The sequence below is a fragment of the Accipiter gentilis genome, chromosome 5 (genome assembly GCF_929443795.1).
Source record: "Accipiter gentilis chromosome 5, bAccGen1.1, whole genome shotgun sequence".
NCBI classification, from domain to species: domain Eukaryota; kingdom Metazoa; phylum Chordata; class Aves; order Accipitriformes; family Accipitridae; genus Astur; species Astur gentilis.
Window position 1 is genome coordinate 42,250,307 of NC_064884.1, and position 23,169 is coordinate 42,273,475.

General features: G+C 47.1%; 1 protein-coding gene across 3 annotated transcripts in view; it reads right to left on the minus strand.

Annotated features, from left to right (window-relative positions):
* The window catches only part of ASIC2 (acid sensing ion channel subunit 2), a 520,831-nt gene that overhangs the window by 75,558 nt on the left and 422,104 nt on the right, over positions 1-23,169 (minus strand). The window lies entirely within an intron of this gene.

Below are 23,169 nucleotides of genomic sequence, written 5' to 3' on the forward strand. Positions count from 1 at the left end.
CAGACAAGTTATCAAGGTTAATTAATTAAAAAGCATAAGGAAGTTTGGGTGAGAGCCCAAGCATCAGTGTGAAACACTTGTGCAGTCTTTGGGGTGTATCAGAGCCTGCATTTGCCAGGAAAGTGCATAGTGGGTTTTTAGAAAAACAAGGAAGAAAACGACAATTTGCACATCACTTGTCTCTAATGGCAGCATCTTTAATTAAAACATCCTTGGAGCTGGCAACACTGATTGCAGCTCTCAAGGTTTTAAACGCTATTACAGCACAAAGCCCTCTAAGATGCTGATGGCTTTCAGCAAAATGCTTAATATTCTCAATTTCACCTCTGGTCCATGGAAGCCCATGTGGATACCGGGTATTTAATCTGATTGGTCTTACCATCAAATAATAAAATAAAATAAAGTAAAATAAAGTAAAATAAAATAATAAAACCTGGCAGTGAAGGGAAACTCCTCTTCAGCTTGGAGAATAAAACCAAAATGTTTCAGCAGCATGAGGGTTTTTTGGGGGAAGGCTCGGATTTTTCTTTCTCTCTTCTCTTTCTCTTCACAAAGGAATTTTAAAAGACATAATCACGATGCTCATTTCCTGATTCTCTGCTCCCAAAATCGTCAGGCTCAAGTGCCAAGAGCTGCAGCAAGGAAGGAGGAAACACACAAAACTCACCATACAGTAGGAGCAGTTTCAGGTCAGGTATTTTAGCAGCGGTCTGTCACCAGAAAAGAGACGAATTGCAGCTTCCCAAGGATAGAAAATCACCCTGAAAGTTTAAGTCCAGCATTCAACAAGTATAAAACATTAAGCCCTTACATTCAGGATCAGCTCAAATTAAACATGTGGCTGTGAAGGGAGAGGAGACATCCTGAGGCACAGAAACACGTCAGGAGGTCACGCAGACATGTCCCCACACTGTTTAATATATAACTTTGGGATAAACACCTGAAAATGTTCAAAAAAACCCCAGAAACTCTTTAGGAAAAAGGTACTGATTTTAACTTCTGGTTGTCCATGCGCAGCATCTCCCCCGGGCTCGGACTAGGGCCGGGGAAGCAAGCCGGTGTTTCCTTTCCTTCCATGAGAAAATACTTACTGGTTAATCCCAAACTGCTCAGTGATCCCAAAACGCAACACTTAATCTTGCCACAAAGGTTTTCACACTGAAGAAAGTTTTGCTTTTTGTTTTTGTTTAACCCAAATGCAAAGGATAAACAAACTGGAAGAGTTCTTGCAATGCAAACACCAAATCTTGATGCCTACAGCTCAAAACGCGAGCTGTCCTCTTCAACCCCAAATGGCTCGAGTTTTAACTCAGAACAGGCACCCTCTCCACACTGCTCCAAAAAAACACAATCAAATGAGAATATCCTTTTTATAGCCCCAAGATGGGAAGAAAACACATCTCTCACGAGCACTGTGGGTTTCCCATGCTGGTTGGGACCCCCCGGGGATGTTGGGTGAGGGACGAGCCTTGCGGTGCCGTTCCCAACCCCTTCGGCTTAAGCATCTCCTCCCTCTGGGTCAGTAGGCGACAGCAGCTCTTCACACGTAGAAGGAAAAGAGGCCCGAGGGTTCAAAACCTGTCTTAGTGTGCCTGTGTCCAAGTGAGACATGGATCTGTGACCCTCTTCCCTCTCTCCCAAGCCAAGAGCATCCCTGGATGTGAGCGATATCAGGTACCAGTCACCTTCTCACCCAAGAGGAGCCAAGTGAAACGCATCAGATCAGATGCGGGACCAGATCTGTGCTGGAAATCAACTCCCCATAACAACTCATAACCCACCACATACCAAAAAACTAAGGTGTGAAGGTATTTTAATGTTAGCTCTTGCACCACACCATAAAGCTGACTTCTATGGCGAAACAAATGTCTAGTATTTCTAAAGCACTATGATGCTAAATGACGCATAGGAGACAGAATGAAGGTTGGTGCTGGGATGGTTAATGAAGCCTCAGTTGCCATCTCCATTGCAAAAACGCTTGACAGTGTTATTTTTGTTTAGGGATAGCTTTAACGCTGTATGGTCTGAACGGCACTCAGCAGCTTTAACTACAACTTAATTATCACCAGTAGTAATACGAAGCTCATATTATGAAGGCTACCAAGTCATATTAGCATAGTTATTTTGCAATCCAGCCCAATCATCTTATTCAAAAAGTCTCCACCTGAAAATTGCCTCTAAATATATACATTATTTAATATAGGAAGGCGAAGAAAGCCTTGCTGGTAAACCACAGCTAGAGAGGCTGGACAGGAAACCCATGATTAATTGAATCGCTTAGCCATGTCCGTGCTTTCGTCTTCTAAGTGCTCATGATTATATGATACACAAGGAAATGAAAATTAATAAGTATATCTCAACCCACACAAATAGTCTGGAAAAAAGATGGGCTGCAGCACAGCCTGTCTGCTGTGACAAAGTTCCTTAAATATAAAATGTGGAGCTGGTTTTTTTAATGTTGTTCAACATGATTAAGTAGGAAATTACACTCTCAAAGCAAATGCAGCTCAACAGACCGATGCTGGCACGTGGTGCTTGCTGTCCCCCGACCCAGCACCGTCTGCTCTGATCCGGAGCGTGCTGCTACCAGCTCCGCTCGCTGTCACTCCACGCTCCCCAAAAGCAAATCGGTTAATTCGGGAGGTCATTGCAGCCAAGCACAGCTGGAAACCTGCGGCAGCCCAAAGCCCCGAGCTGCAGGGAGGCACCGTGGGATTCCTGAAATCGCCTCGTATTTTGGATAACGCACTGATGGAGCCGAGCCCAGCCCGGCGGGGAGCTTTGCCTTCCCTGCTCCTGTGGAGCCCAAGGTTTTACCATCCAGCTTCTGGGCTGCGTGAGAAGTCTGTGTCATCCATGTGGTGACATCCCCAGCAGCACCTCAGCTCGGCTATCGAAATAAAAAGGCTCCTACGTTCCCCTCTGCACCCATAATCCCAACATGACGTTAATCCCTGCAGCACAATCCCTCCCCTGCCATGCCCAGACCCTCTCAAGAGCCCCAAATTTCCCATCTCCGTGCCCTATCGATGCCTTTAACAGTCTACAATTAAAAAACCCTGCCTATGCTTACACCGCAATTTTTCTCTGCTTCACTCTTTCCCCCAATTTATTTTTCTTTGCACAAATGCAAAATCCCCTTCGTGTTCACCCTGAGGGATTTACATCCCTCTTCTCCTGAGCTTAATGAACCAGCCCAAAAGCCAAGAGCTCCACTGCTCTTGTTTCAGGCACTGAGAGCATCTTAGCATCCCTACAACAATACCCAGAAATGGAAACGACTTTCCAGAAAAGCCAGAAACTACAGGAATTAATTTGCTTCTAATCTTTCAGCATGCTTTTTATTTTGTACGGCGATGTCGATTTACAGTGTCCTCAGGCACCTACCTGGCGGGTTTAAATTAACTCGCTAAACAGGTGGAAAAGAAATGCAATGAAAAAAGTTCAACCTTTGAAAAGGCAGCTAAGACCTTCTGAACCAAAGCGCAAAGGCAGGCGGAGGAGATGAAACCGGGACTCGCTCAAAGAAGAGAAAAACCACCAAAATAACTGGAGGAATTTCTTCCTTTATCACTGCGGCTCCTCATGAAATAGCAGGTTCGGGCCATGGCTGCCTACAATGCAGTCACGACTTATTGGACATTTTTAGGCATCTGCAGGGACTGATAAAGACTGGAGGATTATTATTACTATTTTTACTTTAATAGCAGCCAAAATAATTTAAGGGCAGGATGTGAAGCCCTTTCAAGAGCTGGGGTGTCAGAGACACCCTTCTGCCCACAGGTACTTCACCTCAAGCTCCTCACAAACCAAAGCTCGTGGCCCATCAGTGCCAGCAATAGGTACCGGCAGCACCCAGACCCAGCCACAGGCTTTCCTCTCTCGTAAAAAAATATGTATTTTTTACTTTCTCAAATATTTATGTATTTTGTCATACAATAAATAGTAAAGTTTGGATCTTGTCTAGTCACTGCCTTCGGTTCTCCCAGCCTGACTCCTCACCCCCCCACACTCCTGCACTGAGCGTGACAGTGCTCAGCCCTGCGCCGCAGCTGTCAGGAGCTTAAAAACTAAAAAAAATCGCCAATGTCAGCTGCATCCAAAAAAATGCTTTCAGTGACTTTCAGGGAACAACCCTCTGACCTGTTCCGAGCACACGCCTGCAAATCCCATAATTAATTATTAGCTGGGCTTAACTAAGGCACTGAAAGGAGAGGGTCCTGATGGCTTCTTGCTGCAGCAAAGCTTCTATCAACCAGCACATCGTATCAATGAGAAGAAGCGATCTTCTGCCAGGCAGCGAGATTATTAATTACAGCCCCGGGGCTCACACAGAGCCGCTCTTGGCAAAATAACCTGCTTTAAACTCGGTGCCCGCTGCTACGCGTGGGCAGCAGCCAGATCTTATCTTAGACCTACAGATGCCAACGGGACATCTGCGGACCCACGGGATGGTGGCATCAGACAGGGAAGACTTACAGAGTTATCTCCAGCTGGGAGAAATCCGGGTGAGATTTAAGGGTGGATCTTTTCCACTTTGACAGCGAGGAAGCAATGATGTCAGCCTTCCCGTCAGGCAGGTCTGAGCCACGAGCTCCTTGCCGTGATGCTACGTTTCTGCGCCGACCGAGCAGGGGCTTGAAGCTGGCAGCACGAACAAACGGCTGCCCGGTCAGAGCTGGCATTAAAACCTGGTATAAAGCAAGTGGTCAAGTCCGTGTTCCTATGACTCAGAACTGCACTCGCTGTTGTGCTTTTTAATCAGCCAAATAAATTGCAGCGAGACCTTAAAGTGCATGGCAGTAGGAAATGAGAAATTCCACCGCAGGTGTCAGGAGAGGTCGGCAGGCGATGCTTTATTTGTCCCTCGCCTGCATCCTCGTGCCGCCCATTCAACCAGCCCCTTTCTGCCCATCAGCCCAGAGTTGCGATTTCCTTCTCCCTCCCGGGCAAATCCAGGAGAGCAGCTTGCAGAGCAGCTTGTCAATGCCATAAATTCACATGGAGGTGCATTAAAGCAAGACACCTCCATCCCATCAGCAAGGGCAAGGCAAGGCTTTCATTGAGAGACTTGAAGCAGCGTTTCGACTCGCTGTGTTACATTAAATAGGTACGACTCCCCAGCCTCCCTCCTCCTACTGCACACACCACGGGCTGAACCCACCAAGGCATAAAATAACTGCACAGGTGAGCTATAGCAAAGGCGTCAAAACCTTCCTTCTAAATCTATTACTCTGGTAACTCATAAAAAAAGTACCATTACATCTGGGGCTTATCACAAACACACACCAAAAAAATAGGTCAAGAGAAAACGTGCCTGCACAGCATAAACAGGGAGTGGAAGTTGGAAGGGCTGCAGCAAAACTCGGTCCATTGTAGGTCGATGCCTTGCACCCTCACTCGGCAAAAGACTGAAATAATGCCACTATTTATAAATGGTCTTTTAAAAATAGAAGTGTCACTCTTCCTTGCTAGGAAATTGCCTGATATTTTTTTCCCGTGAATACAGGTGAGGGGCGGGGAGGGGGGGAAGTTATGCATTATACATGGCAAGATTCATTTTTTATTAGTCTCCTTGCAGCTACATCATCGCTGCATCATTGCAGAGTAATGAAGTAACGGTGCAACATCTCTCAAGCGAGCAGCCCCCTGCAAACCCCGCGGCTTGGGGTCCCTCCAGCCGCGCGGCAGCCCCCCGCGCAGGAGATGGAGAGATGGAGCCAGCATCCCCAGCATCAATCACAGCCGCTGTACCGGTGTCAGAACGGCGATTTACACGTCACCAACTTGACGCAGGCACTCGCTGCCAAGTTTCCACAATGTCTTTATGTCCTTATGTCACTAGTCACTGCCTTCGCTGGCAGCTGACGGCTGGTTTATAGATGCCAGACCCGAAAGTGGGAGCAATCCATACCCAGCACGGCGTAAGCACCTGAGCATCCCCCGAGCAGCCGGCAGGATTCTGCCACCGCCTTCCCCTCTGCTTCCAAGCCAGGTAGCGTAAAACCCCGGCAGAGCTGCCTATAGCACATCGTAGCCCCCGTAGGCTGAGCTTCACCATGTCTAACCCCTGCCGTCGCTGCTGCTGCCACCCTCCCTTTGACCATGTTTATCGAAAGCCACGCAAGAGAAGCCTTGAGGAGCTAATTAGGGGCTTCGGCACTCGGCGTCAGTAATCGCCGACGTGCGAGATGACGCACATAGGAGTTTGTTTCGAAATCCAAAAACTCATGTAAGCTTTGTGGTAACAGGGAAATAGCGACTGACCTTATAGCGACTGGGGAACAGACGGAAAAGGTGCGATGGGTTGCCTGATTGCTTCTAGACTAAATCCCACGTCACTTTGGTACGAGGCAGGCAGATGAGACGGCTGCCAGGCCAGGTTGTAACACCATCCCGACAGAGCAGGAGAGTACATGTGCAAACCAGAGGGACGGTATCAGGGACTGAAGGAAGCGCATGTGTAAAGTAGATGAATAAGCAGATAAAATGACACATTTAACTGGAAGAACCTGGAGCTCTTTTCCCAGAGATGGTATTTTCAGCTCCCATTAGTCATTGGATACAAAAGGGGCAGCAGCCAAGGACCAGTTTTTCTGCTGCGAGCCTTCACGTTGATTGTAGCAGCCCAGAGAGAACACTCGCATCTTGTTTGGGGTAAGCATATACATTCCTATACTAAGAACGCCTCTGAGACTGTAAATAAAGAAGCCAGCAACCCTGCCTTTCCTTAACAACCAGCTTTTTGGCTAAAAGACCAGAAGTTTTAACCAGCCACTCATCTACATCTGCACATGTACACGCACACGTGAACCCACGCACGGCACCGGCATTCCCCGACACGCGGCTGCAGACAAACTTTAACCCTCATTAACCCCCAGCTGCAGCTCACTAAGAGCAGAGAGAAAACACCTCTCTGGTCCACATGCACAACGTCGGTTATGTGTATCACAAGCAAATCTCAGGGGGTTCCTTTACTTATTGCTAAATAAATACAGCAAGTCCTCCTTTGCATGCAGACTCGGTTGTCAATACAAGCCTTCAGCTTCGTTTCATGCTTATTAACTTGCTATGTCCAATAGCCATGTGAGCCAGGAAAGAAAACACCAATTCCTTGCTGCAAACGGGGATGATGGCAAAGTAGCTGGACACACACGTGCGTGGCATCTGCAAAGCCTCAGTGAACTCTGCCAGTCCCCTCGCAGACTGTGTCGGCGGAGCAGGAGGGCCACGGTTGCTAAGGTTAAATTAAAGCAGCTTGCAAAAATAAGCTTAATTTATTTCCGGATATGTTCTTTCCTCAGGACATTCCCCAAAGCCAAATTTTTTAATTTTTTTAAAAAATTTTTTTCCTCCACTTGTGAGCCTTTCCAAGGATTAATTTGCTTGGAGTATTTGAGTCGTTACGGTTTGGTGATTTTTGGAAAGGAAGATGAATGAAACACAACAGGAAGAGACAGCAACAGAAACTCTGTGCAAAAGCAACAGTCCCATTTTCTTTCTCTTTTTTAATAAAGGGACCCTTTTTGGAAAAGCTCCTGGGGCAGAACAGCTCAGCCTTGAAAGTGCAGTTCGGTCCAGCAAAAGGTTACTTAAAGCCAGATGCCCAGCTTTGCTCAGGAAGAAACTGGGTCTGCTTTCGCCAAGTTGTGGGGGTTCAAACCTTGGAGCAATCTGCAGCAAAGCTCATTGCTCAGGGCCCTGCGAGGCACAGCTGAGTCCTGCGTCAAGGTGGGGAAGAGCTAAATGAACCGAGCTCTAAACCAGCCCCGGGGCAACCCGAATGTGTGGACTCAGGTGCAGTGATTTTCCCCTCCACCGCTTGCCACCCAGGCACCCCAAAGCCAGGGGAAGGCACACATGGGCTAGAAGCCATCAGAGCTGCTCCGTATGGGCTTGTTTTCCCTTGCCAGTCTCCGGCAAGGAGAGCGTCTGTGCCTAATAACTGGCCAGTCCTGCCCAGCCACGCGCGGGGGAGCAAATCCCACCAGGAATGGTTGGTAGGACTGTGAGCCACAACAGTATCTGTTTTAACGCTTTCATAACCAAGCCTCACAGACAGATATCCTTCGACATATCCTCCAAACTCCCGAGTCCGAGGTTTGTCCAAGTCCTGGCCCCACAGCTCAAGTTTATTAATCCAGCAAGAAAAAATAGGGCAGAAACCCACTGTCCTGGGATGCCACCTGGGGCCGGCACCCAACTGCAAGGAAAAGCTCAGCAATCTCCCCTGCGCAATGTCTTCAAAAATATAAATAAAAATGTACTGCAGGTCTTCTGCAAGTTTGAAAAATCAGATGCACGAACTCCAAGATCCTAGGTCAGCCCTTCAACATGTCTGCAATTCAGGGGCTCTCCCAGATTCATTTCCAGCCAGTGAGGCTGGCAAAAATCCAGGCTCTTACTCAACAACGGGACAAGCACCATGCTGTAAAAACCTTCCTGTTCCCCCAGAAAGCATCCTCACCTCTGGCAGCCCAAATGGGCACGTGAAGTCCCTGCACATCCCATTCTCCCCAAGATGTGCTGTGCCAGCCACATTTCCTTGCAGATGTGAGTCGGGCTGGGTTAGAAAAAGACTTCAGAGAGACTCAAGTTCTTCGATGAACTCCCCTGTCTATTAAGAGAAAAGGGAAAATTTCCAGGCTAGAAGTGTTTAAAAAAAACATCCCCAAATGTATAGATATATATATAAAACCCCAAATTATATCTGTATATTATAATCCCAAACTCAGCCAAACTATCCCAAAAGGACAAGGAAACTGCCATGAAATAGAGCCGCTTGTACTGATGCGTCCTGCCCATCAGTCTTGAAACCACTTATATTCCAACCCCACTCCACCCGGTTCCCATTAAAAATCAACTTTTCAGACACAGAGCTCGTTGCATTACCGCTTCACACCACGGCAGCCTGTTCCAATAGCAACTAATTGCTAACAAGCTCATTACAAGATGAAAGCAGCAGGAGTGTAATGCTGGAATTTTTTTTTGCCTGTCTGCAAAGTGAACAGCTGGCCACCAAACCTAGAGGACTAATCTAATTAAACAGTAACAAAAATACCTACATCAATGGCAAAAAAACCCTCTTTCACTCAGACATAAATGTTCCCTCCTCAAAGTTCATCAAAACTTTGTCAATTCTGAGACTGTTTCCAACCGTTGCACTTGCAGGGAGACAGAATAGTCATGATCTGAGCCCAGCTGGGTGCTGGGAGGAAAAAAACCCAACACGTGGAGGCAAAGCAGATGTTGGCAAGGTAACCTTGCTGTACGAACAAGGAGTCACGGGGGGGATGGTGTAAAGCTGCTGCTTTGGAGCCACGGTGTCCCAGCGAAGCTCACTCCAGAGCTTTACACCAGCTTTGCCAGAAAACTGAGGAACTGTGTGATCTTATCTGGTGTTTGATACATAGATCTTTCTTTTTGCAAGTTCTCTTAGTCATTGCTGTTTGTTTTGCTCTGTTTCATGCTGGACATCAGGGGTCCTACCTACCCCAAACACCCTCTGCCATGGCCAGCAGCAGAGAAGCAGGAGGGACACGAGACAGCACCCATCCAAGCACAGCCTAGTCTACCCACGTTTAGGAGAAGCGTGCCCTTGAGCGCAGGTAAGGACATTCGAGCAGTTTTCCACCCACCTTCCCTGCAGCTTGTCACTCTGCTGCAACGTGGTCCCCGGGGAGTTTGACTCTGAGCCCATGCTCACATGCAGGATGCCTGTAGAGTGAGGTGGAGCCCAAGACCAGCTCCTCCATCTCCAGGCATAACAGAAAATCAGGGCAGAGCTAATGAAAGAAAACCACGAGCAAAGCTACAACCGATCACCCCAAGCCAGGACTGAAGCCCTTATGCCAGCGCCTGCAATCCCACCGCCTGCTCCACCACCAGAGAGACTCCGAAGCTCCCACTGATCCTTCGTTAAAGTTCATGAGCTGCTAAATATTCACCTGTTTTATCACATCACGAGTAATTTGTTTTGCTAAGTTTGTGAGTCTTCCCTCAAGGGCCCAGGTTTTACAGCATTTGTTTAACCGGGATTTTGCAGGCTTGCAACACCGCACCAGCTTGCTGCATGGTTTGAGTTGGGTTTTGCTCAGCTGTTGAACTAAGTCCTCCCACTACCAGCACCTCAACGCCCTGCCAGTCTACGCAACAAGGACAGCAAAACATCCTCCTTCAAGGGTTTCCACACTAGCGTTACTAAATAAGGCAATTTTCCAAGCACTAAATATGCACTAAGTCCTGCATCACAGACACCAAGAGCTTCCAAACCACTCACTCAAGAGGCAGAGCATAAACTAACCCATGGCATATCCCAGCCCGCTGCTGATCTTCCAAGGCAGCAGCACGTCTTCATCACGATGAGCTCTAGCCCTATTATACACCAGCTTTTCCTCCTCCCATTACTTAGTTGCCACTGGTTTTTATTTTTAAAAGATAAGGAAGCATGAATTAGCAGATGAGCTCTGTGCATAATGCAATCAGCTTGCTACAGGCAGGCTGTATCCCCCCGCTCTGGCTGGGATCCCCAAATCAGCAGACAGGAGCCTGTTTTCTTGATGTCGAACATCAAAAGGGCATTGACTTCCCGAACCCAGAGGAGAGCAAGATGAAAACTGAGCAAGCGCCAGACTAATGCTAACAAGCACTGATGTCTCAGGAATGACTTCTAAAACAAACAGGTTGGCAGATATCAAGTATTTTGTCTGGGTTTTTCTCACTCCTGTTTAGTTGCTGGGAAACCACCTCTTTTGAGGCATCTCAGACCCTTTTGCACTTATTCCTTGTTCCGTGACAGAAGTCAAAACTCTCGGCGTGCGTCCATCCAACGTCAGCGGGGAGGTGAGAAGAGACTGTGATCCTTCGGAAGGGAAAATTAGAGGTGAAGACCTGACCATGGCACTGCCACCCCTCCCGGCGCTGTGCTTTTTAAGACCAAAATGTCAGCAGTCCCACTAATAACCTGTCTTAACACAGCAGAAGGGCTCACGCGGTTGGCACCAATGGTTCGGTCTTCCCTTCATCTCCACTAGAGCTCATCTTTAATAAGACAGGCAGGAAACGGAGGCCAAAGAAGCAAAACTGCTTCAAAAAAGTAGAGGGGAACCCAAACAAAATGCAGTATTTTCCACGAAAAGTTGCTTGGGCTCACGTGCCTGGCTGTATGGAAGGAGATCGCACCGTCTTGGTGCTGCTCGAGAAGGCTGGTTTCTCCAGAGTCACCCAGTGAGGATACCTATTTAGTAATGTTTTTTCCATTTATTCATCTAACCCATCTGGTAGCTCCAGCCACCCTCCTGGAGAGCATCCCCCTACTCACCCCTTGCTGCAGAGCATCCCTCTCAGTAACTCTGCAGCCAGGCTTGCTGCCCTTAATAACATATTTAAAAGAAAGAACAGCCATTCTAGCACTTTTATTTTACCCTCTTAAAATTCTCCTCTTAGAAATGAGGCATTTAAACGTTTTGCGTTAGTAGGCAACAAAACCCCTGAGCATTGCGATGATCATACCGATGACAACCCCCTTGAGCTCCTCTCCTCTCCCCTTGCACAAGCTGCCCAGAGTCACCCAGGGGCACCTGCGTGTTTCAAAGTTGCTCCCATGCTTTATTTCTCTTGTCCTTCCCCTTATATACTCTTTTTCCCAAATCCATCCTCCTTTCACGTCCTCCTGAGAGACACAGCTCGGGGCTGAGATCTCCATCAGCCTCAGGAGGTGAACATGGACCGCGTGATCATTGTAGGTCCCTTCCAACTGAACTATCCTCTTCTGACATCTCAAAGCAGCCAGCGCTGCTCTCAATTCTGACCTTCTCCCTACCAAGCAGGATAATTACCGAACCCAACATTTCCATTAACCCTACGCAACCACAAGCTCCACACCCAGCTCCAGAAGCCCGTATAAATTTCCACCTCCCCACACTGGGTATTCTGGACTACAGCATGAACTGTCTGCGTCAACCTGTGGTTTTAAGCAATGAGCTGAAACAGGAGGGGAAGGGAAAAGAGACAAGAGGAGACAAGCGGGAAAGGATGGGGCTCACGAGAACTCAGCCAAAATGTAACTGCCAGCACAGACATGCAGGCAAGGAGGAGCTCCAGCCCACTTTCGGAGGTTAGAGAGGATCCCCAGCCCCCTTACCCTAGCATGTTCGTTAGGATGAGATGACAGACTTTCTGTAGGGACGCCTCGCTCTTTTCTTCCTCATCACACAAAGTTTAATTTTCTCTTTGAAGCAGGGGGTTGTTTTCCATTTCCCTTATATGTGTATATGAACAGTTATCATTGCGTAGGGTGCTGTATAGGAAAATCCTCCCCCTTTTCCGAGTCTCCTCTCCATCACACGCTCTGGGAGCGCACTCAGCAGTGTGGGAACTCGGGCACATCCCACCAGCACCTTCCCCGAGAGGCAATCACCACCCAAGACAGGATGACAAGCCAACAAGGAAGATCCCCAAAACAGCGGTGCCCACAATGCTAATGAAAAGGTAGAGCGATGACTCAGCCAGGCTACGAAATGCAGAGGAGTGCATCATGCGCTATTTTTAATGTTTTGATAGCGCAAATCCCACCGCCCACCTACCACAAACTGAAAGCTCTTCCCCAGCACTCGGCATCTTTCTGTTCGTCTTGTCTGACCGTCTGCAAACCTTTCCAAATGTCTCCAGCACCAGGACAGTTGTCGTAACAGATCAGAGCAGCTTATCAAACCCACATCGCTTCTCTTTGTGTGAGGCAAAAAATAAATCACCTTGGCAGATCCTATTGGGATGTTAAAAAGAACCAAAGACTTCCTACTAACTCCCACATTCCTCATCTCCAGCCCTAAAGCCAGTAACCCTTTTCTAGGTGACCATATCATTAACACCATGTACAAACATCAAAATCACCCTGGGCTTTCGTTCCACCCAGCCAAATCCTCAAACTGTGGAATCCCGCCGTACTTGATGTTTAAAGGCCAGCACTAAGGACACCCGTGAAAAGTTCTATTTTGGGATAGATTTTTTTTAATGTAAGTGCTTAATCCTTATGTTCATAAAGGATAGCTTGGAAATCTCATCTCTAGCAATGCCCAAGACAGAAGACAAAACACAAATACCTAAGAAAATCTTTAACCTTCTTAAAATGATATTTTTATTAACCTTCAGCCAACTATCAGGATTCATTCCTGCTAAACCATTTGGTACATCTTCACATGTAACAACATCCTCTCCTGTGCTGACATACAGAAACTGCAACGGATTTGCTTCTACCCAGCATACCAGCCTGTGTAAAGCTACAAACACTGTGATTTATATTGATCTATCTCCTTCCCACGTACTTATCATCTCTCTGAAGAGGTGGCATATCTTGAATCCAGGAGTCACTCTAAATATAACCTCCCCAACCTTGGGAAGGGTGAGATGTGGTAGGGAAAAGGGACCTGTAATTTCACCACATTGCCAACCAATTAACTAATAATGATGGTTTAATTCAGTGGCAGTAGCAGGGCACTGGATCAATTTCTGGTGAAAAGAAATACCCTCTTGTCCAAAGTTGAAAGTGAACAATGTCACTTCATGAGCAAAAGGTCTTTTGAAAAGGAGGAGATATTTATGCGAATACAAAAATATGTGGGTTACAAAACACTTGCACATCCTGCAGCTATAAATCCCCAGCAGCCAACACAGAGAAACACCAGGAGTTGAGATGAAGCTTGTCCAAGCAGCAAGTCACGCCATCATGGGACACTAATGATTTTATTGCATCTCCATACCCAGCCAAGAACATGTTTATACCTGCCTCCAATGGCTTGTCTATGCGAGTGCCTTGGACACATCGGCACATGCATTTAATTTAGCACAATTAATTTAACACAAAAAAGTTAAGCCAGGTGAATTGACACAAGCAATAAAGTGATGATGCATTATCCATTGCTTAGAAAAATCAAAAGCAGAGACTTTCTAGAGCATGGTAACAGTCAAAAAATAGGATAGGATAGAATAGAACAGAACAGAATAGGCTATCTCAGTTGGAAGGGACCAACAATGATCATCTCGTCCACCTGCCTGACCACTTCGGGGCTGGCCAAGGTAAAGCATGTTGTTAAGGGTCATTGTCCAAATGCCTCTTAAACTCTGACAGGCTCGGGACATCGACCACCTCTCGAGGAAGCCTGTTCCAGTGTTTGAGCACCCTCTCGGTTAAAGAAATGCTTCCTAATGTCCAGTGTAAACCTCCCCGGTGCAGCTCTGAACCATTCCCAGGCGTCCTATCGCCGGATCCCAGGGAGAAGAGCTCAGCACCTCCCTCTCCACGTCCCCTCCCCAGGGAGCTGTACAGAGCCATGCGGTCACCCCTCAGCCTCCTTTTCTCCAAACGAGACAAGCCCAGAGCCCTCAGCCGCTCCTCCCAGGACATGCCTGCCAGCCCTTCACCAGCTCGGTTGCTCTCCTCTGGACCCGTTTGAGGACCTGAGCATCCTTCTTCCACAGTGGGGCCCAGAACTGCAGACACCATTTGAGGTGAGGCAATACTGTGTGCAGTTCTGGGCCCCATGATTTAAGAAGGATGTTTAAAACACAAAAAGGTTGGTGTTCAATATTATGTGGAAAGTACTGCCCAACCAACAGGGCAATGTGGGTTGGGCGCAGGCAACCAAGCAGCAGCACAGCCAGATGCTCAAGAGTTGACTGGCAGCCAAAAACTGGGGATGGCAATGGGAACAGGGCAATGGAAAATGCAACAAGAGCAGCAGGGAGGTGATGGAAAGAAGAGAGAGGACCAGGGAAAGTCACCTGGAGCGATGCAGAGCACCAAGACCGGAGCCTTCTCTAAAGGCTGTGCCAACTCAGGGGCACACACGAGGCCCAGGAGCAGCTGGGAGCTTGCAAGCAGGAGTGAAAAAAAAAGAACAGTCAAGACAGGAGCATCCATCTGTCCCGTCTCTCTCCTCACTCTGCTTGCCTGCCAAAAAAGCCACGATGAAGCCTCTGCCCTCCAGGGCCATGAAAACATATGATCTTAGAGTCAGGAAGATCATACTTTTAATGCCTGGCAATTGCATTTTAATTATTTAGGGAGAGAACAGCGAGCAGAAACTGTGACACTGAAATAGCCTCCTACAACCACAAACCCACCCCTGTAAAGCAAGGGGCCATTATCTTGTCAAAAGGTTGGGGACTTTTATGTCCCTAACCCCCGCATGGAGGGGGAAAAGGGGCTGTGAGAGCAGAGAGGGCAGGAAGGATGGAAGATTAATGCTTCCAGCCACATCTGGAGACTGATAAACCTGGATGGAGGGAAAGGATGAGGGAAATCGGAGCTATGTTCGACACAGGGACAGAGAAGAGGAGGCAAAGTCTGTAAAGATAAAAAAAGCAAATGCGCTTTTCAGAAGAAAACCATCAGCCAGCTTTGCATGCATCCTTGGCTGGTTGCTCAGTTGAAATATGTTGGTGATGCATGAGAGTGAGTGTCGATAACCACTAATAAAACGCACAGCACAAAATCTAGCCACAGCCCTGGGTGCAATAAGTCATCCCAGACTGGTAGGAGGTTTCGACAGAGAGACTATATGGATGCAGACGTTATTAGAAACAGAATGATTGATGTGTTTGATATTATGGAGCATGTTGATTTTATGATGGTGTAGGTAGCTGGGATTATGTGCATGCAATGTCTGGATTTGTCACCTTATGCAGTAAATATTTTAAGTATTGTTTTGCAGTGAATAACTCAAGGTAGGGTGATACCTTATGTTGAAATACACTCTCTGGGAGAAATGCATTTTTGCATTCAGCTGAGCATAAACTGGTTTAGAGACTAGGAGATGCTTAACTATCATCCAGTGCAGGGAATTAGCTGGTTATCTTAACCGGTACGCTGCAAGCTGCTGCTCCAGCTGCAAAGATGTAGTCCCAGCCTCAATGCTCCCACATCCCACCATGAGCAGCACACACACGTTTCCATGCATTATGCCAGGAGGTGGAAGCACTGGGGGAAGAAAACAGAGGGCAAAGACTACTAATTCCTTAGAGAATCCACTGCTATTGCAAATATTTGTTATAAAGTTATATGCACCTGGGGGAACTGAATGATACATATTGGTGTGTTTTAGGGAACCTTTCAGGCTGCTTTCCTGCTGTAGTACAGCAAAAAACTTGCCTGTTTTCCACTGCTTTTGGAGGCATTTGGTAGTTTCTACTAAATTTAGCAAGGGAAGAAGGTCTGAGAGCGCTGAAGCCCCACAAGGCAAGCCCCAGGGGAGCAGGCTGCTGACATGGGAGCGGGTGTCCCTGCGCTCTCCCATGGGCTTGTGCAGGGAGAAGCAGCCTCAAGGGCTCATTCCCATTCCCCATGGAGCCACGGAGGTCTGCGAGCACATCTGCAGCTTGCCTTGGGACCTAGCACCACCCTCAGCATCTCCATCCCTCCTCCCCTCCTCGCCTGCAAAAAGAGGAAACCCTCTCCCTTAGCTCTTGAAGGTGATGGAGGGGCAATTCCCAAGACAAGGTGCAGACCAAGACAGGCACAGGGCAGGAGAGCAGGCAGGGAGCAGAAAGCAGCCTGGGGTGTTGGCAGCGAGGAGCCAAAGGCATTCCTTCTAACTCTCAGCAAGGCCCCAGCTCTAAAAAAAATAAAATACAACAGTGAAAACACACGCACAAGCCACGTTGCTTTCTGGACTGCAATGGGAAAGGACCATTAGACCTTCTCACCGGCCACCCCTATAACAGAGCCCATTAAATCTCTGCGTAAGTGGGTACTTCCCTCCCAGCACCTTGAGAAAGAGCTGGTGAGAAAAGCTGACATAAATTTCACTTGCGGTTTTGCAAGTGATTTCAGACCAGTTCTTGGATATTGCGTCCGCTGTGCTTGCCCTCGGGCCAAGTTGGATGTAACTATGTCACCTCCCACCGCCTGGTTAGTGAGGAAAGAGGGGTCTTCCTCTGTCTCACAAGCACAGGCAGAAGGAAGTTTTCAAATATCCCATTCAAAAAAAAAAGAGGGACAAAACACCTAGGATCTACACAAAGTATCTCTCATTGACGTTGCCACTTGGATGGAGAAACGCCGAAGACTCGTGGCTGGAATTACAAGGCTTTAAGGAGCGCAAGCCCAGGTCAGAGCCCAAAGGACCTCATGCACCAACTCTGCATGATTTTGGATGAACCCTGAAGCATCCTCCCACAAGAAACACAGTTCAGGGTCCACAGCCGCAAGCAGCAAGTCCAGTAAGAGACCACAAAAATCAAATGCAGCCCCGAGCAGACCGACAGCATTGCACAAGGAGATGCTTCCAGCAAGCCCTCAAGCCAGAGATGCTACTCAGCTTCCACCTTTCTCCAACTGCCTGCAAAAACCCCTACAATTCTCAAATCTATACTGGTTTTGAAGTGGTTTGTAGCTAAAGGAACACAGCTCTAAGGTCGAGTTGCTGATGCTTTTGCTCCTGCCCACTGCTCAGACAGATTGGGGTCCTTCCAGAAGAGTGGGTTGGGAAGCACTGATGCATTAAGTCTAATAAAGCTACAGGATAAGATTATTTATTTTTGTCAGTAACATATGTTGGGAGCCTATAAAGATTTACATGCTCACAATGAGACACTTTTGATCGTTACGTAAATTTATTACAAAATACGGAGTGAATTCCCCATCACGGGTTTCCTTGATTCCAGCTGTTGAAGTGTTTTTAGAAGGCAAAAAGAAAAGGAAAAAACCCAAACCACAAAGGTTTCAGTCTTTTCCAATCATATTATGCAACTTTTCCCCCACACTGACAACACTAATTCCTGCTAGTGAATCACAGCTAATTGTATTATAATAGGCTATTCTTCTTGATTTAATATACCATACAAAAATCAGTATGTGAGCAAGTGTGGTCATAAGATTAGTAACAGCTCTAGTTCTTAATTTATGTTCACACTTTATTATTGAAAAATTTAAAGCTCAAGGGTGTTGAGGAAGATGTTTTGCTGGAGTTTGTTTTATTCCAGAAGTAAATTACAAAGTTGTGAGAGAGGGGAGTGGAACAATCAAAACCAGATTACAAATACCTGCTGCCACTGCATAAAATTACAGCACTCAGGGTAAGGAAAAAAAAAAACCAGAGGAAAAATTCCCAGAACTGCCTGACAGCGAAATGAATCAGCTGCATTATCACGGAGGTTTGCAACAACAGGGTTCCCCATTTTCAGAAAGAGAGAAGAAAAGTGTAGAGAAGAGCGTACTCCAAAACAGATCAAGATTCATGGGTGGCTTTTGGCTGGGTTACAGAGTAGCAGAGAGAGACGAGTGGAAAAAGGAAAGGAAATTAGAGAAGGGTGAAAGAAGCAGTGAAAACTGCAAAGAAGGTGAGACAGAGCAGAAATGCAGGGGGAAAAAAAGAGAATTACAATCAAGCAAAAGGGCAGAAGAAAGCAAAGGAAGAAGAAATAGCCCCGCTGCTAAACCCTGGCCAAGCCTGCCTACACGCTTTTAAGTCTTTTGGGACCAGCATGTGTCTTCTAAGTTTGATTCTTTAAGGCATGGGCAATCCACTACAGGCAGGATTTCCCCAGCCAGCTTCAGGCCCCACGCGTGCACGCAGCGATCACTGTCCCTGCAATCAGAAATAAGGGCATTGCACCAGCCCTGCCCTGCAGCCAGCATCTGCGCCCAGGGACCCGACCGCCGGCCGGTGCCAACTCCAGGCTGGCTTCTGCCTGCGCGGTCAGGGAATGGAAAACGTGCCCTTGGATGGCATCAGGATGCAAAACTCACAGACAAGTAACAGCCCCGCGTGCAGGCTTAGACCTAACCAGGGATAAATGCATTTGCAGTAATACGCTGCAGTCCGACTCGAGCAGTTCTCCTCCATCCAGGCTAAGGAGGTGGCAAGCCCGCGGCCAGGATGGAAAAAAGCAAGCCCAAAAGAAAAAGCTCATCCCAGCTCCAATTTCAGCCATCCCGCTGGGAAAAGCGACTGTTACTGGAGCCAGCCTGGGATGCTGCAAAGCCCTTATGGCCCCACATAACGCTCCAGCCGGGGACAAGCTCCACCAGCCCGGGGATTTCAGGATAAATAACATTACCCTGAACTACATCCAGAGTAAAGGGCAAACCCCAACAGCCTCCGGAGGATAACAGGCTCCCCACAGCCATTTTCATTAAACAAACTCTCCGCAGCATCTCGCGAGTGTGCGGGGGCAGGCGGGAGCCCAAGGCTGACTTACTCCCACCCTGCAGAAGATCTGGATTTCTGCTGCAGTTATTTAACCTCCCCACACCAGCTTCCTTCGGTACCTACATAACAATACGAGAATTATTATTCTTTGCGTTCGGTATGTATTAGTAGATGGTTGGCAGATCCTGAAGCAATTTGCAAATATTAATTAAGCCTTTGCAGAATCCCTGAGTGGTAGGTAACTGTAATTATGTCCCTAATTATATTAATTCCGCTGTAGGGGGGCAAGTAATTACTTGGAATCTATTATATAACTAAAACAAGCCTATGTTGATGATTACATGTTTAGCATGCGACTAACCAGTATTTCGTTTCCTGACTGATGGCTTCGGCAGAAATGAAAAAGAAAAAAAAAGCAGCACGTAGAAAAAAAAAACCACACGGGAAAGTCCTGCTAAAAATCCCTCCTCCGTTTCTGCAGTCTGATCCCCCTCTCCCAACCAAACTCGTCCCTCCTCCTGACAAACAGCACATTTGCACATCCCTACACAAGCAAAGAGGTTTGGTCCTGTGCTCCAACCCAGGGAGAAAAGAGGACCAGAAACTGGGAGAAGCTCAGAAGTTTCACGGTGGTAGTGGCAAAACCTCAGCTGAATCACGTCCCCACTGAACAGATTTTTTTTCTTTCCTGCCTGAAATAACAGTCCCAAGAGTTTTCGCCCCAAATACTTGCCCAGATTTTGTTAAAACCTACAATCGTGCAAAGTTTAAACAGTTGCTTGCATCTGGACCCAGATCAAGTGGGTTGCAAAGTATTCGATGTAAAGGATGCAGGAGCACGTATCAGCACGAGCACAACCCAGCCCTGCTCTTCCCAAATTCAGAGGGCCAAGAAGCTGCAACCCTATGTTCCTTTACAGCCACACAAACCATAGCACATCTAGTTTCCACCAGTCCAGCAAGGAGCCCTAATGCAAAGATCTCCTCCTGCTGCACACCAGTTTCTGGCCAAACCTAGAGGAAAAGTGACCCAAGAGCAGCCTCCCATGCCAGAAAGACATTTAGTGTTCAAAGATATCCTCCACACCAAGCACTTGCAGTGTAGTGCTACCCAGAAATAAAGACCAAGGGGCTGCAAAACCATAAAATATAGAGAACCTTCCTTTTCTATTATTCCTAAATTAGCAAGGCAGAGCAGGTCTCCCCGAACACCCTCATCCTACACAGCCTGAAGAGTTCACGGCAAGAGCCCGGGCGGCACATCTCCACGTCAGCTTGAAAAATTTCACCGTGGCCTTCCCGGTGCAGCGTATTGATGAAGCTCGGAGACGTTAGTGCTGACCCAGCAGCGAGGCGCATTCCTCAGATCAGTTTTTTGCCAGCCTTTAAAACCCAATGTCATTTTTCAAATTAAAAAAAAAAAAAGAAAAAAAAAGAGGCAAAAGTCAGAGAAGCTTTGCTGGACCAAACTGCTTATCCACAACACAGTAACGGACTGTTCCACACAGCCTGTTCTTGAAAGCCTGTGTCTGGTAGACGGCCAGTTAGGCAAGTTGCTACCCACCTCACCCTTGAATCTTCGCAGTCCGTATTTCTCTGCTCAATCCCAAATACATCCTCGTTAGAGACTACCTCCTCAAAGAGCCACATCCAGCTCTCACAGCCACTCTTGGCTTGGATAACCCACACAGCAATTTCGGTCCTGCCTCATAAATCAATCCCCACAGTCGTACCCCTTTTATTGCCATTATCCTGCACACTCTCCTCAATCTGTCAATATTTTTTTTTTTTCTTTCAAGGAGATGCTGAAAAGATAGAGGGTGGAAAAATACAGTTTTGTTGCAATTGCGTATTATCCTCCTCATGTCTGGAAGGATACTGGCTCACACTGCATTGAACGGTACCAGTAATGTCTCCACCTAAAATCTGTTTGAGTAAGAATTGGCCAAAAATGTTGCAACAGAAGAGTTCTCAAAACATCTCCATTTCCCAATGGAAAATTATCAAAGGGTTCTGCTTCAACTAGATGGTCTACACTTAAGGAGAAGATGAAAAGCCAAGAAGATGACACCAAACCAAAATGTTTGCAGAGGTTTTACATCATGAAAAGTTCTAATATCATACCTATTAGAAAAAAATAAATTCAAACTAAGTGCCCCAGGAGACGGGAGGTCTGAATTTCAACCAGACCTAATCCACCTCCTGAAAGCTAGAACTAGGAAGGAGGACCAGCCCTTTCCGAAACAAAACATACACCTTCTCCATGCCTGATGCCAAGAAGCACAAAGCGCTTTGGCAGACGGCCACACTGATGAAGATTAGCACATCAGAGGGCTAATTCCAACTCCAAGGAACCATAAATAGCGATGAAGACGGTAACCCCTTCACACCAGTTCCTGTCACTTTCAAGCCAAGCTCCCCGTACCGATGGCTCGATCATTTTAATTCCCTCCCAGTCCCCGGACTGTCCTCCTGCTCCCAGCACCATACCCACCTCCTCTCTCCGCCAACCCCTTGCCATCCTTCCACTCAAACATCACGGCAAACAGCCCTTACAAATTCAGCTCCAGCACCAAGACGGCATCTGTCCGCTGGTGCTCTGCTGATGCGGTCTATCAATCCCATGAGACAAGATAAATTAAGCTATCTGCTGGAGAAAAAAAAAAAAAAAAAAAAAGGATTTAGGATTTAGGTACCCACATTCCAGCCACATCCTATTTCAGACTCCTAAATCTAAAAGATGCGATAATAAAAAGCCCCGCAGAGCTGCTGGCGACTGCCAAAGGAGCCGGTTCTCCGCAAGCATTAAGGTCCCAAATTAAACAAGGTGAGAGCAGAAGCCCACGACCTCAGATCATGCACGCTGCCCAGCTTTTCTTACTCCATGGCTTTATTTGGGATCTCTTAAAACTCTCCAGCGTAAACCTGCTTTGGAAGGGCTAGTGCATCACCAGCCAGGCGCCGCTCCTTGGTCCCTATCCTGCTCCTTCAGCAGCCCGATGCCCATCCACAGTCCAGCAACTAAGTGGCAATCTCCAAGCCAGCTCATCTCAATTTTTAGTCCTCAGCCTAACTGCAGTCACAATCACTTCAACAACTGACTCTGCAGGCAAACAAGGATATCTAACTTCAGCGCAGGGACCAATTGACCCAAACATACATTAAATCGCCCCAAACCCCTCGTCAGAGCCAGCCCATCTTTCACGCCAAGCATCTTTTTGGCGGCACTTAGTACGGTTCAGTCCTAATTTCTCCTTGCATTCTTTGACGCTAACAAACACAAAATTAGCAGTATTACTTCATGCCGCTGCAGTCTGGTGAGGAGAGCACGGACTTGGCACTGCTGCTTTAATGAGCGAGACTGAATCCAACTGGCTCCGCTCGTAGTTCCCTTAAATGGCAGTTGTACAAATCGGGAGCATATTTAAAGCTTCAGCCCCACATCAGCATAATTAAATGCAACCCGTTTCCATTCCAAAAGCAATAGTAACAGCGAGCCAGATTTAAGTTATGTTTGGAACTGGAGCTAAAAAAATTAAATAAATAATTAAAATAAAAATGTAACAGAATAGGGATCTAAAAAGGAATTGGGTAAAACAGTTTGTTTGTAATTGAGTGAGCAAAATCCCCAAACAAACAAAACCACATACACACGCCGAAATTACCGTGCAATTAGTTATGGTGGTGCTAAATACGGTGCTTACAGCTACTCCGAGCCTCGGTCCATCCAGGCTGGTGGCAGAGCACTTCCCGCCTGCGGTCACAACAAAACCTGATGCAAACCTAGTGCTGGAAATGCCTCATTAATTTAGTTTGATGAGTATCAGCTTCACACTGGACACAGCTGATCATCTAGTGGGGAAACAGCAAAATAATGCCCCCGCACCCCAGCATTCAGGAGTATTTTTTTAAAAATGCACCTTCCTGCAGCAAAGCAGCACCCAGGTCTCTATTCAACTGCTACCCCATAAAGTCCCTGTTCTGGGAATAAATAAAAATGTTTTAAGAAAATAAATGGTGA